This window comes from Schistocerca gregaria, chromosome 7 (assembly GCF_023897955.1).
Source record: "Schistocerca gregaria isolate iqSchGreg1 chromosome 7, iqSchGreg1.2, whole genome shotgun sequence".
In the NCBI taxonomy this organism is placed as follows: Eukaryota; Metazoa; Arthropoda; class Insecta; order Orthoptera; family Acrididae; genus Schistocerca; species Schistocerca gregaria.
In genome coordinates this window covers 546,520,039-546,539,483 of record NC_064926.1, presented here as the reverse complement: position 1 = coordinate 546,539,483, position 19,445 = coordinate 546,520,039, and the positions used below count along the sequence as shown (strand labels likewise).

Here is a 19,445-nt window from a genome sequence, read left to right as displayed (position 1 = left end):
TAAAGTGATAGTTCGATAATTTTCACATCTGTCAACACCTGCTTTCTCTGCGATTGGAGTTATTATATTCTTCTTGAAGTCTGAGGGTATTTCGCCTGTCTCGTACATCTTACTCACCAGATGGTAGAGTTTTGTCAGGACTGGCTCTCCCAAGGCCGTCAGTAGTTCTAATGGAATGTTGTCTACTCCCGGGGCCTTGTTTCGATTTAGGTCTTTCAGTGCTCTGTCAAACTCTTCACGCAGTATCGTATATCCCATTTCACCTTCATCTACATCCTCTTCCATTTCCATCATATTGTCCTCAAGTACATCGCCCTTGTATAGACCCTCTATATACTCCTTCCACCTTTCTGCTTTCTCTTCTTTGCTTAGAACTGGGTTTCCATCTGAGCTCTTGATGTTCATACAAGTGGTTCTCTTATCTCCAAAGGTCTCTTTAATTTTCCTGTAGGCAGTATCTATCTTACCCCTAGTGAGATAAGCCTCTACATCCTTACATTTGTCCTCTAGCCATCCCTGCTTAGCCATTTTGCACTTCCTGTCGATCTCATTTTTGAGACGTTTGTATTCCTTTTTTCCTGCTTCATTTACTGCATTTTTATTTTTTCTCCTTTCATCAATTAAATTCAATATTTCTTCTGTTACCCAAGTATTTCTACTAGCCCTCGTCTTTTTACCTGCTTGATCCTCTGCTGCCTTCACTACTTCATCCCTCAGAGCTACCCATTCGTCTTCTACTATATTTCTTTCCCCCATTCCTGTCAATTGTTCCCTTATGCTGTCCCTCAAACTCTGTACAACTTCTGGTTTACTCAGTTTATCCAGGTCCCATCTCCTTAAATTCCCACCTTTTTGCAATTTCTTCAGTTTTAATCTAAAGTTCATAACCAATAGATTGTGGTTAGAGTCCACATCTGCCCCTCGAAATGTCCTACAATTGACAACCTGGTTCCTAAATCTCTGTCTTACCAATATATAATCTATGTCCCCCTATAATCTTTGCCTCCTACACTTCCTCCCAATACTAAATTGGTTATCCCTTGATGCCTCGTGATCTGCCCTATCAACTGATATCTTCTTCTGGTTAAGCTGTGCTGCAAATTTCTTGTCTCCTAAAATCTGTTCCGTACCTCCTCATTAGTCATGTAACCCACCCACCTAGTCTTCAGAATTCTTCTGTATCACCACGTTCCAAAAGCTTCTGTTATCTTCTTGTTTAAACTGTAAGTCCGTGTTTCACTTTCATACATGGCTACACTCAAGACAAATACCCCCAGAAACGACTTCCTAACACTTAAATGTGTATTAGATGGTGAGACACAGGAACTTCCCAGCAGATCGTACTTGAAATATGGAATACGGAACAATCGTACGTACCCTGGGCAACCTTAGGAGGAATCCTAGTGGAAGATCCTTCTTCCACCAGGACCAAGGTCAAGATCAACCTCAATTACAAGGGCTTTTCTCAAAGCCAACTCTCACAGTAGTATCAGTTCATTTAGAAGGCATATCACCAGGCAAAGAAGTGTTATTGTCAGACATCTGCAGTACTACAGCCTGCGACATTTTGCTGCTACATGAGACCTACAGAGGACCAAATGCCGAAAATAGATGGAATGGACCTTATTGTTGAACGACCACATACAAAGTATGGTAGTGCTGTGTTTATCGAATCTGGCCTAAACATCATTTCAACATGTATAATCTCCAAAAATAATACAGAAATTCTGACGGTTAAAATCCGGCCATGCATGGTGACATCAGTGTATAAATTACCAAATGCTGAGTTCATGTTCATGGAACCCCCTAATCTGCAATCCAGTCAAAGCTGGTTGCGGGTTACTTCAGCTGACATAGCACGTCTTGGGACTACCAGGAGACTAATAAGAATGGAGAAGATCGTGAGAAATGTGGTTGATACTAGTGCGTGATCCAAAGGTGCCATCTTCCTTCAACAGTGGGAGGCGGCGTGGATAGTATAACACAAACAACATATTTGTTAGAACCACGTTGCCCAGTAGGAAACGAAAGAAGTTTTGGAGCCCCTCCCTCAGCTCTCAGCACCGACCACTGAGCTGCACTGTGGCGAAGCCAGAAACCGCCCAACTTAAAAGACCCCACTGAGAGAAGTTCAGCCATGAACTCCATAAAGAAGTCATACAGTTTTAGGCAAACCGGAGATGTATGATACGTTTATCAAATTAGTTAGAATCATCTCTCATAGACATATTCCTAGGGGCTGCAGAACATGTTACATACCTCCACTCGATAACGATTCAAGATCCCTCCTCAAAAAATACGAACACCTTTTGAAGCTGATCCACTCTCTGAAAAAAAAAAACAACTTAGATAGGTGAGGATCTATTGAATGCTATATCAGTGACAAGAAAAGAGAAATGGTGTGGTATAATGACACAACCAAATAGGAAACAGAACAGCCATAAGGCGTAGAAGCTGCTGAAGAAACTTAACAGTGACCTCACAAGTTCTCCTCAAAGCTTACTTAATGTAACAGCCGATGAAACAGCACATCAACTGCGTTGAATGGGAAAACTAAAAGAAGAACTGTGAACTGGAAACGTCAAAGAAATACTCATGAGGAAGGCGACATTGGTACTCCCTTCACCATGGAAGAAATAGAAGCGACTTCTCAATTCATGAATAACAATAAATCCACATGTCTAGATGATCTAAGACCAGAGCAAATTAAAATGTTTGGGCCAGTAAGAAAGCAAAGGATCTTAAATTTAATGAACACCTGCTTTTCTAAATTACAGATCTCCAAGATCTGGCGCAAAGCGAAAGTTCTGAAGACTGGAAAGGAACCAACCGATCCTAAAAACTTCCGACCAGTTTCTCTTCTTTGTCGACTGTACAAAGTCCTGGAAAGGCTGATCCTGGATCGCATCCCGCAACATGTTGATAAAAACCTTAGAAATGAGCAGTCGTGTTTCCTCCCAGGAATGTGATGCTGCTGTCAAATCCTCAACCTGAGTCAGTATATAGAAAATGGATACGAAAGATGAAAAATCACAGGAGTGGCATTCGTAGATCTGTCAGCAGCGTATGACACTGTCAACCATAATAAGTTGGTTAGAAAGATATGTTCTGTTACAAAAGACAACCGCTTAACACAGGTCATCTAGTGTTTGCAGTAAAACAGGAGTTTTTTTTGGTCATTCTGCATAACAGAAAGAGCCGATGGAGCACCTTGAAGAACGGTCGCCCTCCAGGTACCATACTAGTACCACTGCTGTGTACCATCTAGACTAACGACCAATCAATCAACCCTGGTATAAGAGCAGTTATTTACGCAGATGGCACAGCAACTGCAGCCCAAGACAAAACCTTTGAGGAAGTGGAGACTCTACACAATCTTAACAGGTGGGCAGGGCATAGGATGAGACTGGATGCATTATGACTGACTGCTTACGACCAACTATGGGTATAACGCCACCTGACATGCACAGAAGAACAGCCGCAGAAATTGAGCCTGGCACCCCCTCTTCAGACATGAAGCACAAAGACCTAGGCTGAGGTGAAGGAGTTTCCAGATCTACATCTACATATATACTCCTCTAGCCACCAAGCGGTGTGTGACGGAGGACACAATTCGCGCCCGAAATCATATTCCCCCCTCCCCCACTCGGAGATCGCGCGAGAGAAAAACGACTGTTTGAACGTCTCAGTACGAACTATAATTTCCCTTATCTTTAGATGGTGATCATTGCGCTATTTGAAAGTTAGTGGTAATAGTATATCCTCTACATCCTCGGCGAAGATCGGATTTCGGAATTTAGTGAGCAGCCCCTTCCGTTTAACGCGTCGTCTATCTGCAAGTGTGTCCCGATTCAAACTTTCAATGAGATTTGGAACGCTCTCGCGACGGCTAAATGTACCAGTCACGATTCTTGCCACTCTTCTTTGGACCTTTTCAAACTCTTGAATCAGACCCAACTGGTAACGGTCCCATACAGACGAACAATACTCTAAGACCGGACGAGCTAACGTATTGTAAGCAATTTCATTTGTTGAAGGACTGCATCGTCTCAGGATTCTACCAATAAGCCGCAACCTAGAGTTCACCATGACCGTTATTTGTGTAATCTGCTCATTCCATTTGAGATCATTTCGGATAGTCACTCCCAGATAGTTGACGGGTGTTATCGCTTCCAAAGACTGGGCGTTTATTTTGTACTCGTACATTAATGGGGATTTTTGCCTTGTTATACGCACCAGGTTACACTTACTAATATTGAGGGATAACTGCCAGTCGTTACACCATGCATTTATTTTCTGCAAATCTTCATTGATTTGTTCACAACTTTCGTGCGATACTACATTCCTGTAGACTACAGCATCATCGGCAAACAGTCAATACCATCAACCATATCGTTTATGTAAATCGTAAAACGCAGCAACTCTATTACGCTTGTTTCTGTTGAAGTCACTCCGTTCAGGACGACATACTGCTCTCTGTCTCTTAGAAAACTTTCTATCCAACCGCATATGTCGTCGGATAGACCGCAAGCGGGCACTATTTGGAGCAAGCCACAGTGCGGAACTGTGTCGAACGCTTTTCGAAAGACGAGAAATATGGCATCAACCTGAGAGCCGGTATCCAGAGATTTTGTATATCATGCACAAAGAGGGCCAGCTGTGTCTCGCATGACCGCTGTTTCCTAAAACCGTGCTGGTTTCTGCAGACGAGCTTCTCAGAGTCTAGAAAGATCATTATGTCTGAACACAAAATATGTTCTGTAATTCTACAACAAATAGATGTGAGTGAAATTGACCGGTAATTATGTGCATCCGATTTTCTACCCTTTTAATAGATTACTATGACCTGGGCCTTCTTCCTGTCTCGTGGAACTTTCCGCTGTTCCAATGATCTCTGGTAGATGATGGCTAAGAATGGTGCTATATTTGTAGCATAGACAACATATAATCTTAAGGATATATCGTCTGGGCTAGATGCCTTCCTGGCGTCTAAGGATCTTACCTGTTTTACAATCGCACATACACTAAACACTACGTCAGCCATCCTTGCGTTTGTTCGATAAATGAAAGGGGGAATGGTGCTGTAGTCCTCTACCGCAAATGAGTTTTTGAAAGCTAGGTTTAAAATTTCGGCCTTCTGTTTATCATCATCCGTTACATTACCCGTACTATCAGCAAGAGAAGGTATTGCAGCGCTCATAGATTTTACGTACAACAAAAATTCTTTGGAGTTATTTTTAGAATCTACAGATGAAATATTGCTTTAAAATTCGTTGAAAGAATCTCTCATTGACCTTTTGACAGCTGCTTTCATTTCGCATAATTTCTGTTTGTCAGCGGGGCAGTGACTACGATTAAAACGACTGTGCAAAATTCTCTGCTTTCTCAGCAACTTCTTTATATGTTTGCTGTACCAAGATGGATCTTTTCCCCCACTATATTTTTGCTAGGCACATACTTCGTGCACATAACATCAGCAATTCCATCAGCACCTGGAACTCGTCGAACACAGCTATGGCAAGATTCATTAACTGAAAGGGATAGGAAGAACATCAAAAAGGAACCTATCGCGGTCTTTCATCTGCAAAATGTGACGTAGACGGCTCTAAAGTGACTGAGGACAGGAGTGTCAAGGTGCAAGGCGAACCTCAGCAAATGGGGCTACTCCACTGAGGATGAATTACGTGAGTGGCGACCTACAGGACACACAGCATCTCCTGGTCTGGAGAAACCTGCCCTATCTTTGCATCAGAGAAGACCTTTGAGCAGCCAGTGATAAGGCCATAAAAACCGCGGAAATCTGGAGACTGCATTCCATTTGATACGAAAATATATGTGTGTTGCTGTACTTTCAGTATCTTGTATTACTTTACTGTACTTTTATTTATCACGTTGCATTCTGAGATGTGGAGTTGATCTGTTATTCTATTATTCTGCGCAACGGATTAATCTGAGATGTATCCTTTACCCTGTGGCTCCTGCAAGATGCAATTTCCACCCCCACACTACTACAGAAGTCAGACAGACGCTCCTAACGTTCTAAACAGAAATGCCTGAAAAAACTTTCAGCAATAAATATCTTCTGGAGTCGTCCGCTGTAAGGAAATGTCGCAAAAATTCACAAAATTTCTTACGTAACTAGTGGGATACTTTGGTACCGGAGTAGTGCTAATTAGTGTAAGAAAAATATTAAACTAACGAAAGTTATTATTTATTTTGCAAACATTCTGAGAAATCACAATGGCACTTTTAGTTATGAATTGAACAAGTTATATCCTGGTTCTTTTCGGAATGTGAAGTTACCTCTCAAAGATAGGATTCGCTAATGAAATTTCTATACAAAGTTTAAGATTGTTATTGACTTGGCAGAATGACTGTGAGTCGTGCCTACTCAACTTGAATAACTATCCTTTAGAACGTTGCTAGGTACAGTGGAGGCTGTCGTGTGTGAAGTGCAGTGAAGTGTACTGTTGTGGAGGAAATATGGGGCTCGCAACAGCTGCGATGACTGCTGTCACATAAGATAACTCTCGTTCTATCTGGATTGACCTTCGCCAATCGCCAATCGAACTCTCCCTATGCCTTGATGAAGTCAAGGATTCCTATTCGCCCCTAGTCTAACTATTGGCGTGGTACACCGGTCAGATAACCAGTCCACCTCGATGCCATTCAAAAATTCTCTCGCAGGCGTGTAATTCTAACTCTGTCCGTTCACATCGCACAATAAGTGTGTCGGCCAACACAGTGAACAACGCTTAATCGCAAGGACTCAATGTAGAGTCGCCCTTCGATTCACTCTCGACAGAGGTGCTCTCCCAGTGAAGTACTGAGGAGAGACTCGTTCCAGGCTCCAAAAGCGACAACGGAACGGCGCCTCTCCACGCCAGACGTGAAGGGGTATATCTTTCGGTCTCTTCCATTATTCCTTCGGCTCAAGGCGTCAGAAATATCGTCTGCCAATCAGCATTGCTCTTCTAAAACGGGAGAATGACGTTTCGTTTAAGGCGACCAATCCAGAAACCTGTAGCATTGACGTTTGGCGTTTGCTGCCTCCCTGTGAAAATCTCTGAAACTGCGTGCTATGTGTAAAGAATGTGTAGGCTGGCCGCTTCCACACAATGTAGCGGAATTTGCTTTTAAGCCGAACACGGGGTCGTTCCTCCTTTCCCTCGGGCGAACGCTGTCTGCTCCACGGGCGTCGACCGTCGACGTAGATGGGTTGGAACTGGCCTCCCGGTGCGTGGTCTGCCTTTCTCGAACTGAAAGCTCCTGTGACCATCGTGTCTGGAATGTATGTGTGTACGCCAGCCTCGAGTATTTCAACCACGGTGCGTTTACTTGTTAATTGCATATCGTTTACACGAATTCATGCAACATTGACTTTATCTTATCGAGTTTGGGTTCGAATGAAGCGTCTTGATGTGCGGAATATGATTGTGAGGGCGGAATATGTAAGCAATGAAGGTCAGGAGACCACGACTTCTTACAGCATTTCAATTAGTTTGTATATCTAAGACCTGGGCACATTTCGTCATTGGTGCCGACGTTTTTCGGCATCAGCTGCCGGCACTCTGCTCCGTATTTACTGATAGCCCTTCACCCCGTACCAGGTCACGGAGTACATCTGGCGACACAGGACTGCCATCTGCTCAGACTCACTCAGCGCCCTTCAAAGCCTCTGTGCGCTGTGCACTGGCCATACCTTAGTGTGACCGGTCCAGGAAAACTGTCACTTGCTCACTCTTGGAGGAGCCACTGTGATGTTCATGTGGGTTCCTGGTCTTGTCGGTCTGACAGGAAACAAGGCTGCCTCGTAGCTCAGCTCACCAGTCCTTACATTCCCCCTGATGATCTCTGTGTATCCACCAGTCGGGAGGCGGTATCACTTTGGCATCGCCACCCTCCCTCCCTTCGTGGGAATAAGCTCCAGGTTATTATGCCCCTCCCAGCGGCTTGGACGAGCTCCTCTCGACCCCCCCCCCCCCCGCCCCCCCCGGCCTCCCCCCCCCCCCCCCCCCCCCGCGAGGAGATCATTCTAACTAGGGTGCGTGTAGGGCACTGCCTTTTTACCCATCGCTATTTGTTAGGTGAGGCTCCTTCACCATTTTGTACACATTGTGCCCAAGTTTTAACTGGCCGCCATTTCCTGATGGAATGCCATTTTTTAACCGTTTACGTTCCCGCTTGGCTTTGTCGTCTGAGTTATCGGCCGTTTTAGCAAACAACGCGCCGGCTGTAGACCGCGTTTTGCTTTTTATCCGTCGTAGCAATATGGCGAAGGACATTTAAAATTTAGTTCTGGACCTTGTGATGTAACAAAATAAAAGTGATGTTTACGTGACACTGGAAAACCAGACAATGTGTCATAGTGTTATTATTCCTCTTAGTAAAATCCAATAAAACCTGGAAAATCAGGAGCTATTCGAATATTGGGAGAAACTAACATTAGATTTTTTTTTAGATTAAAAGAAGCTATATATAAAGTTGGCCCTTAATACCCAATCACAAAGATTGTTATATTTGTTATACACTAGCCTATTCCTCGTGGCTCTGATAATGTAAGTGTTCAACACATATATTGCACACATCGCCTCATCTTCCCCTCTGTGTCCACTTCGTCTGCCTCGTCTCTCTGTGACCTGATCCTCCCACCTCTATATGGAAAAGTTGGAATTTGAGATTTCGCTTACTGTTTTATCAATCACAATTGGCGTAAGAATCATGGATTTACCATTGTCATAAAATATTGCATTATGAAAAGTGAACAGTCTTTACTTGCAGTTTCGCGTGGCTTGAAGCAGTCACAGCTAGCGTGCTATTGATTGAGAAATTGCATTATCGTCTTTCTAATTACTTCATGATCAGAGATACGACCATACCCGGTCGTGAAGTTATTCATATGACAAAACAATTTCCTAAGGGACCAGAAAGTTCTTAAGGGCGCAGAAACAACTGTAACATCACACAAAAGGGAAATTCAATATTAAAGCTGATGCAAGAAGACGATAAAACAGTTTTCTTGTTGTCAATGTAACACGCACATTGGACTGCTGATCTTGGTGTCTGTAATCTTAGTAAAATGCATAATTAAAATGAAAATAATACTGAGGAGATGATAGGAAGGAGCACTGCTAAGTGATCCAATATTTGCAGAACACATATTTATTATAACTAAAACATATATCGTTCCTTAAATTTACTACTACAATGTCGGTAGATTTTAATGTCCGTTTCATGTCCATTGAGCGCTCTTTTATATAGCCATTGTCCTCTTGCGTCGCTCGTCCGTCGTCACGATAATTTATAACAGTTCTTCTTTTCACTCTTCATTCAAACTTAGACGGAACACGATTTTATTTATTTAGTAAAAAAAATTAGATCAGACCGCCACAAATCTGCGTCCATCTTACTTAAGAAAAACAGTGCAAGTGTTTAGTGCTCAAGGCTTCATTTGTTCTCCAGTGAACAAAATAGTAAAGGATCGCATATCTATCCGTATTTTTCTGTTTGTATTGCCGCCCAAAGACGACGAATTACATTATTTAGGAAATTCCACCGTCGCTATGCGACGCCTTATTATACATTAATCATTCTTTACAAACAAGTATTTGCCTTCTGGCTGAAAGTATTAACTATTTGCTGTTTTAATGAAGCCACACATAGCGAATATCACAACCTCCGTATCTTTATGGTGTCTTCACGTCCCTGTTTTCAGCTGTCTTCTCTTACGTCGATTGGGATTCACGTGTAGCAGTTTTCTAACTCCTCTCTTCGTGTTCTATAGCTCTGACACGGGCGCGTATGACCCTACTTGTTTCTGCGCCCTAAAAGAAAACAAACAAAATTAATAAATAACGTATGAAGAAGACGAATACCCTGTAGCTGCCAGTTGTTACATCTACATGATTACTCTGCAATTCACATTTAAGTGCTTGGCAGAGGGTTCATCGAACTACAATCATACTATCTCTCTACCATTCCACTCCCGAACAGCGCGCGGGAAAAACCAACACCTAAACCTTTCTGTTCGAGCTCTGAATTCTCTTATTTTATTTTGATGATCATTCCTACCTATTTAGGTTGGGCTCAACAAATTATTTTCCCTTTCGAAAGAGAAAGTTGGTGACTGAAATTTCGTAAATAGATCTCGCCGCGACGAAACACGTCTTTGCTTTAATGACTTCCATCCCAACTCGCGTTTCATATCTGCCACACTCTCTCCCCTATTACGTGATAATACAAAACGAGCTGCCCTTTTTTGCACCCTTTCGATGTCCTCCGTCAATCCCACCTGGTAAGGATCCCACACCGCGCACCAATATTCTAACAGTGGACTAACGAGTGTAGTGTAAGCTGTCTCTTTAGTGGACTTGTTGCATCTTCTATGTATCCTGCCACTGAAACGCAACCTTCGGCTCGCCTTCCCCACAATATTATCTATGTGGTCTTTCCAACTGAAGTGGTTCGTAATTTTAACACCCAGGTACTTAGTTGAATTGACAGCCTTGAGAATTGTACTATTTATCGAGTAATCGAATTCCAACGGATTTCTTTTGGAACTCATGTGGATCACCTCACACTTTTCGTTATTTTGCGTCAACTGCCACCTGCCACACCATATAGCAATCTTTTGTAAATCGCTTTGCGACTGATACTGGTCTTCAGATGACCTTACTAGACGGTAAATTACAGCATCATCTGCGAACAACCTAAGAGAACTGCTCAGATTGTCGCCCAGGTCATTTATATAGATCAGGAACAGCAGAGGTCCCAGGATATCACTTCAGTTTTACTCGATGATTTGCCGTCTATTACTGCGACCTTCCTGATAGGAAATCACGAATCCAGTCGCACAACTGAGACGATACCGCATAGGCCCGCAGCTTGATTAGAAGTCGATTGTGAGGAACGGTGTCAAAAGCTTTCCGGAAATCTAGAAATACGGAATCAACTTGAGATCCCCTGTCGATAGCGGCCATTACTTCGTGCGAATAAAGAGCTAGCTGCGTTGCACAAAAACGATGTTTTCTGAAACGATGCTGATTACGTATCAATAGATCGTTCCCTTCGAGGTGATTTGGTGTTTGAATACAGTATATGCTCCAAAACCCAATCTGTAGGTACAGATCTATCGGTGAGCGAGCGGTTGTATATGATTGCTAACAAGGTAACCTCCCCATTGCACCCCCCTCAGATTTAGTTATAAGTTGGCACAGTGGAGAGGCATTGAAAAACTTTTTGCCACTCTCACTCTAGAATAGAATTTGGGCAAAATTAACACCTAAATCTTTCTACATCTACATCTACATCCATACTACGCAAGCCACCTGACGGTGTGTGGTGGAGGGTACCTTGAGTACTTATATCGATTCTCCCTTCTATTCCATTCTCGTATTGTTCGTGGAAAGAAGGATTGTCGGTATGCCTCTGTGTGGGCTCTAATCTCTCTGATTTTATCCTCATGGTCTCTTCGCGAGATATACGTAGGAGGGAGCAATATACTGCTTGACTCCTCGGTGAAGATATGTTCTCGAAACCGTACCGAGCTACTGAGCATCTCTCCTGCAGAGTCTTCAACTGGAGATTGTCTGTCATCTCCGTAATGCTTTCGCAATTGCTAAATGATCCTGTAACGAAGCGCGCTGCTCTCCGTTGGATCTTACATATCTCTTCTATCAACCGAATAGCGCGAGCTGGGTTTCAAACGATCGTCTTTTTCGAAATCCATGCTGATTCCTACAGAGTAGGTTTCTAGTCTCCAGAAAAGTCATTATACTCTAACGTAATACGTGCTCCAAAATTCTACAACTGATCGTCGTTAGAGATATAGGGCAATATGAACTCTGATATGTCTTATTTTATTAAGACAGTCATTTGTCCTAAAGTAGGTGAGACAACAAACTATTGTTGGATTCGGAGGAGGAAGCAGGTGTTTGAAATTTTGTGAAAAGATCCAGCCGCAACGAAATAAACCATTATTTTAATGGTTGCCACCCCAGCCATCGTGGATGTGTGTCAAACCACCCACTGTCGGAAGCTTGCAATTATCTTTGACTGTCACTGCGTTGCCACTGTTCTCGAAAGAGGCCAAGTAAGTAATGAAGTGGATGGTGACGAAAACAATTGCACTGTCTGATTTTTCACCTTCATTATCGACTAAGGATTAAATGAAGACCACATTTCCAATAGCACTCCAAGCATTGCACAGCCCCAAATCAGTATCTGTACCCACCAACTAAACTAATACACTACTGGCTATTAAAATTGCTACACCAAGAAGAAATGCAGATGATAAACGGGTATTCATTGGATAAATATATTATAGTAGAACTGACATGTGACTATATTTTTACGCAATTTGGGTGCATAGATCCTGAGAAATCGGTGCCCAGAACAACCACCTCTGGCCGTAATAACGGCCTTGTTACGCCTGGGCATTGAGTCAAATAGAGCTTGGATGGCGTGTACAGGTACAGCTCCCCACGCAGCTTCAACACCACACCACATTTCATCAGAAGTAGTGACTGGCTTATTGTGATGAGCCAGTTGCTCGTCCACCATTGACCAGACTTTTTCAGTTGGTGAGAGATCTGGTGTATGTGCTGGCCAGGGCAGCAGTCGAACGTTTTCTATATCCAGAAAGACCCGTACAGGACCTGCAACATGCGGTCGTGCATTTTCCTGCTGAAATGTCAGGTTTCGTAGGGACCGAATGAAGGGTAGAGCTACCGGTCGTAACACATCTGAAATTTAGCGTCCACTGTTCAAAGTGCCGTCAATGCGAACAAGAGGTGACTGAGACGTGTAACCTATGCCTCCCCATACCATCACGCTGAGTGACACACCAGTGTTCCGATGACGAATACGCGCTTCCAATGTGCGTTCACCGCGATGTCGCCAAACACGGATTCGACCATCATGATGCTGTAAACAGAACCTGGATTCATCCGAAAAAATGACGTTTTGCCATTCGTGCACCCAGGTTCGTCGTTGAGTACACCATCGCAGGCGCTCCTGTCTGTGATGCAGCGTCAAGGGTAACCGCAGCCACGGTCTCCGAGCTGATAGTCCATACTGGTGCAAACGTCGTCGAACTGTTCGTGCAGATGGTTGTTGTCTTAGAAACGTCCCCATCTGTTGACTCAGGGATCGAGACGTGGCTGCACGATTCGTTGCAGACATGCGAACAAGATGCCTGTCATCTGGACTGCTAGTGATACGAGGCCGTTGGAATCCAGCACGGCGTTCCGTATTACCCTTCTGAAACCACCAATTCCATATTCTGCTAACAGTCATGGGATCTCGAACAACACGAGCAGCAATGTCGCGATACGATAAACCGCAATCGCGATAGGCTACAGTCCGACCCTTATCAAAGTCGGAAACGTGATGGTACGCATTTCTCCTCCTTACACGAGGCATCACAACAATGATTCACCAGGCAACGCCGTTCAACTGCTGTTTGTGTAAGAGAAATCGGTTGAAAACTTTCCTCATGTCAGCACGTTGTAGGTGTTGCCACCTGCGCCAACCTTGTGTGAATGCTCTGAAAAGCTAACCATTTGCATATCACAGCATCTTCTTCCTGTCGGTTAAATTTCGCATCTGTAGCACGTCATCTTCGTGGTGTAGCAATTTTAATGGCCAGTAGTGTAAATTTAACTCAGCAAAGGCCTAGAAATTCTTGCGTGTCACGTGTCACAGTACAAGAGACGTGTCTGCAATGTTTTTCAGAGCACTAACTTCCACCCTACTGTCAGACACATAATAATTTGCCACGTGCAGCTGACGCAAGGGCACGTTTGCGAGTGACATTTCTTGGCAACAGTTCTGTATCAGCGACGTTCGAGGAAAACAGTATAGTAAATACTGCCGACGGATTGGACGGTATATGCAACGCAAATAGTCAAACAGCGAAACACTATTCTGCAGCGCAGTGTTTGTGCACAACTATCGCGCAAAGGACGACTCGGACGCCAGCTGTAGCCGTAAAGCCTGGCAGCGCTGCGGTGCCAATTAACCGACGCTTCACTGTTGTGTGGAACAGACGCGCGGTCTCTAATCCGAAATGTATGGAGCGGAACTGAGGGCGGCGGGCTGGCAATTTCGGGCCGGTCTGGAAATCTCTGGAGGGCAAACAGAGCGGGGCCATTCTCGTTCGGCGCGCCCCACACTCTGCTCGGCTCGCGGTATGGGAGATCGCCGCAGCTGCCGCATTCGGTATGCGCGCCGCGCGGTAAACACTCGGCCAGTGGCTGGCGCCACGTGTCTGCACTGGCGCCAGCGCACCGCGCTCCCCACTGGCGCGGCTACGGTCAACACGGCCAGGGGGGCCCGGCGTGTTTGTCCGCGGCGGCCGCGCTGCCCCGTCCCACGCGGTGGCGAGTTTGCCTTTACTGCAACGGTAACCGGCTTTGCAGGAAACATGTAGTCACTGCAGCTGTAAATCCCTCGACGTGTCTCCTGCTGCACAACTAATCTTCAGGTCCAGACTGTATACCGATTAGGTTCCTTTCAGATTACGCTGATACAACAGCTCCCTACTTACAAGGGAACCTCCCCATCACACCCCCCTCAGATTTAGTTATTTTATTTATTTATTTATTTATTGTTCCGTTAGACCAAATTAAGGAGAAGTCTCCATGGTCATGCAACGAGTCAAATCATGAAATTATAACACGATATTAGAAACAGATAAAATGAAATATAAAAAAACATATTCAGGTGACAAGTCGTAAGTTTAAATAAAGAAAATCAACAATGTAACACTGGAATCTGCTTAATTTTTTAGCTCTTCTAGGAGCTCCTCGACAGAGTAGGAGGAGTGAGCCATGAGGAAACTCTTCAGTTTAGACTTAAAAGCGTTTGGGCTACTGCTAAGATTTTTTAGTTCTTGTGGTAGCTTATTGAAAATGGATGCTGCAGAATACTGCACTCCTTTCTGCACAAGAGTCAAGGAAGCGCATTCCACATGCAGATTGGATTTCTGCCTAGTATTAACTGAGTGAAAGCTGCTAACTCTTGGGAATAGGCTAATATTGCTAAAAACAATATACTGTGAGGCCTATGTCAGAATTCCCCTGACCATTGAACAGCGGTCGACAAGAGGTTCTCGAACTTACGCCACAAATAGCTCGAACAGCCCGTTTTTGAGCCAAAAATACCCTTTTTAAATCAGACGAATTACCCCAAAGTATAATACCATACGACATAAGCGTCTGAAAATATGCGAAGTAGACTACTTTTCGTGTTGAAGTGTCACTTATTTCAGATACTGTTCTAATGGTAAATAAAGCAGCATTTAGTTTCTGAACAAGATCCTGGGCATGGGCTTTCCACAACAGCTTACTATCTATCCGAACAAGTTGGCACAGTTATAAGTTGGCACAGTTATAAGTTGGCACAGTGGATAGGCCTTGAAAAACTGAGCACAGATCAATCGAGAAAACAGGAAGAAGTTTTGTTGAACTATGAAAAAAATAACTAAAATATACGAACTGAGTAGTCCATGTGCAACATAGGCAACATCATGGATAGTGTCAGATCACGAGCACCGTGGTCCCGTCGCTAGCGTGAGCAGCTGCGGAACGAGAGGTCTTTGGTTCAAGTCTTCCCTCGAGTGAAAAGTGTTCTTTCTTTATTTTCGCCAAAGTTATGATCTGTTCACTATAATAAGTTTGTGTTTTGCGACCGCACCGCAAAACCGTGCGATTAGTAGACGAAAGGACGTGCCTCTCCAATGGAAACCGAAAATATTTGAGCGCAGGGTCATAGGTCAACCGATTCCTCCACAGGAAAACACGTTTGATATATTCTATACGACACTGGTGACGGCATGTGCATCACATGACAGAAATATGTTGTCGACCCACCTAGCTTGTAAACTTGGCCAATGGGTAAAAAAGAGTCTGCTACCTTGCCCGATTTAGGTTTTCTTGTGGATGTGATAATCACTGCCAAAAAAGTGATGAAAACAAAAGAGTGTGTCACATAAACTGCAACAAATGAATGGAAATCACAGAAGCACAGTGCTAAAGTATATCCTCCTTTCAAGACACTGTCCATCCCGTTCAACTGCTCTTCCAAGTCCTTTGCTGTCTCTGACAGAATTACAATGTCATCGGCGAACCTCAAAGTTTTTTATTTACCCTCCCTGGATTTTAATACCTACTCCAAATTTTTCTTTTTTTTCCTTTACTGCTTGCTCAATATACAGATTGAATAGCATCGGCGAGAGGCTACAGCCCTGTCGCACTCCCTTCCCAACCACTGCTTCCCTTTCATGCCCCTCGACTCTTATAACTGCCATCTGGTTTCTGTACAAATTGTAAATAGCCTTTTGCTCCCTGTATTTTACCCCTGACACATTTAGAATTTGAAACAGAGTATTGCAGTCAACATTATGTTTGCCTTTCCTTCATCTTTTTTCTAAGATGAGTCGTAGGGTCAGTATTGCCTCACGTGTTCCAATATTTCTACGGAATCCAAACTGATCTTCCCCGATGTCGGCTTCTACCAGTTTTTTCATCCGTCTGTAAATAATTCGTGTTAGTATTTTGCAGCTGTGACTTGTTGAACTTATAGTTCGGTAATTTGCACATCTGTCAACACCTGCTTTCTTTGGGATTGGAATTATTATATTCTTCTTGAAGTCTGAGTGTATTTCGCCTATCTCGTACATCTCGCTCACCAGATGGTAGAGTTTTGTCAGGACTGCTAAGTGTAGCGACTCTTTTTTTTATCCCGACTTCCGATCCTTGCATGATAGTAGGAATGTTAATTTATCTCTACATAGCCATAAGTAAATTAATACTAGTGTTTTCAATAGATTCTCGTTCACTTGTTTCAGTTACTACTCTGCAGTTTATTCTTGGTGACAATCATTTAACCTAATTATTTATGAACCTAAATCGAAGTAAAGTTCAAGACGAATAGTCAATTTCAAATTAACTCGTTATTTTATTTCACAATAATTATTAATAAATCAGTTCATTCACACGATCGCATTCAAAGGGGTTCTTTGAATAAGTATCTGACCTGGAATCCCGTCAATATCAGAGATACTAAACAATGTTCTGTCACTTTCGATAAAAGATTGTTCCCATTTATTATCGATAAACTGTCACAAACTATGATTACTAATCGCGTGAAGTAAAGCTTTTCCACTATCACAATACAAAGTCCGCATCTGTCCAAAAATCATTAATTCCGTAAAATATGAAGTGACGTTAAAGTCACAGAGATTATTGATCACCTTCCCATTCCTCTAATATTACAAAAGTTTTATTCTGATCTGAAATTAATGGTTCCCAAAAAACAATCTCGTCGCGATTTACTCTTGCGCCCTCGTTTAGTAAAGTTCCTATTGTTGCTTCCTAAATTTGTACGTCCTAATTGACTTCGAACAGACTAGAGGATAGAGACTGGAGTATCATAATTGCATTGTATGTCTACTTATACTTTAGTAAACGCTATCTTTGGTGTTCAAGACCTACGTTCTGTAACTATAATATTGATTTTCTCATATATAAGAATAACTAATAATTTCACCATTTCTATGAATAACTAATAATTTAACCATTCCTATCGTTTTCCCCCCCTCCCATGCTTCCAAAATTTATGATTAAAATTCTTTTCTTTTTCTATTATTTTTCTACTATAGATTTCCCTCTATTTGTCTCTTATATCTGTTTCGTAAATTACTACTTGTGGAGGGGCTTGGAACATTTTCTCAATTTATATTTCGAGGGCATGGGAGCCATTTTGGTTTATTAACATCGACAGGCGTTGTAGGTGTTACATAAGGTCAACAGTCCCTACGCTTACACACTACTTAATCTAAATTATGCTAAGGACAAACACACGCCCATGCCCGAGGGAGCACTCGAACCTCCGCCGGGATCAGCTGCACAGGTCATGACTGCAGCGCCCCAGACTGCTCGGCTAATCCCGCGCGGCTCTGCCAAGCACTTAAGTGTGAATTGCAAAGTGTTGATGCAGATGTAGGCAATAAATAAAATAATAATAATAATTTTAAAAAGTGTGTAACAATCTCTCTATATACAAAGCAGAGTGGATGTGCGAATGTGTTTATGTCCAGAATCCTCCCAAACCCGTGGATCGATTTCAACCAAAGTGAGTTTTTCACTCTGCAGCGGAGTGTACGCTAATATGAAACTTCCTGGCAGATTAAAACTGTGTGCCGGACCGAGACTCGAACTCGGGACCTTTTCTTTTCGCGGGCAAGTGCTCTGCCAACGTTTCTTTTTTTCTAAAAAAAAATCTCATTTTGTTCGTTGAATCTGATAGGGGCGGACGTCGTAAGACACCCTTTTAAGTTCGTTGTTATTCTATTAACTCAGTTTTTTTGTTACAGAGGGCAGCTAACCCTCTGACCAAACACGCTGAGCTACCGTGTTGGCTACCAACTGAGCTACCCAAGCACACGTCACACAAGTTATGTAGGCAACCCTATGCAACAGGGGTTGGAAAAAACAAGTTTCTGTCAATATCTCTGCTACTATTGGAGCTAGGAGATTATAAACCCCACTTCGTTGATATTTGTGAGGGCTGCTATTTCTGTAGCAAATTTGGTTGAAATCGAACTTCCTGGATGATTAAAACTGTGTGCTGGACCGAGACTCGAACTCAGGACCTTTGTCTTTCGCAGGTAGGTGCTCTACCAGCTGAGCTACCCAAGCACTACTCACGCCTCGTCCACACAACTTTACTTCTGCCAGTACCTCGTCTCCTACTTTCTGCATGGTTCGCAGGAGCGCTTCTGTAAAATTTTTGAAAGTAGGAGACGAGGTAGTGGCAGAAGTAAAGTTGTGAGGACGGGGCGTAAGTAGTGCTTGGGTAGCTCAGTTGGTAGAGCACCTACCTGCGAAAGACAAAGGTCCTGAGTTCGAGTCTCGGTCCAGCACACAGTTTTAATCTGCCAGGAAGTTCGATTTCAACCAAATTTGCTACAGAAATAGCAGCCCTCACAAATATCAACGAAGTGGGGTTTATAGTCTCCTAGCTCCAATAGTAGCAGAGATATTGACAGAAACTTGTTTTTTTCCAACCCCTGTTGCATAGGATTTCCTACATAACTTGTGTGACGTGTGAAATAGTATCAGCCTGCCTTATCGACCTGATTTGCAGGGCAGCCTGCATTTCAGAGGCAAGAAACAATTTTGTAGTCCCAGGCGTATAGACTGTGGTGCATGGCAGGTGTGTTGCGTTGGAGTAATATCCGCCTGCTTAATCGACCTGCTTTGCATAGCAGCCTGTAGATTAAAGGCAAACAATGGTTTTCAAATCCTTGACATTTGACATGTAGACTGCCCTCTATGACAGAAGTGTTGGAGTAATATAGATCTGCTGTGTTGACCTGTTTTGCATGACCCATATGTGAAGATGGACATGACGAGGGGAAGATTGACATGGGTAGTGGAGGG

The 19,445-nt window shown here is 43.3% G+C and overlaps 1 protein-coding gene across 3 annotated transcripts in view; it reads left to right on the top strand.

Annotated features, from left to right (window-relative positions):
* LOC126281359 (integral membrane protein DGCR2/IDD-like) overlaps positions 1–19,445 on the top strand; it is an 844,874-nt gene that overhangs the window by 592,286 nt on the left and 233,143 nt on the right. The window lies entirely within an intron of this gene.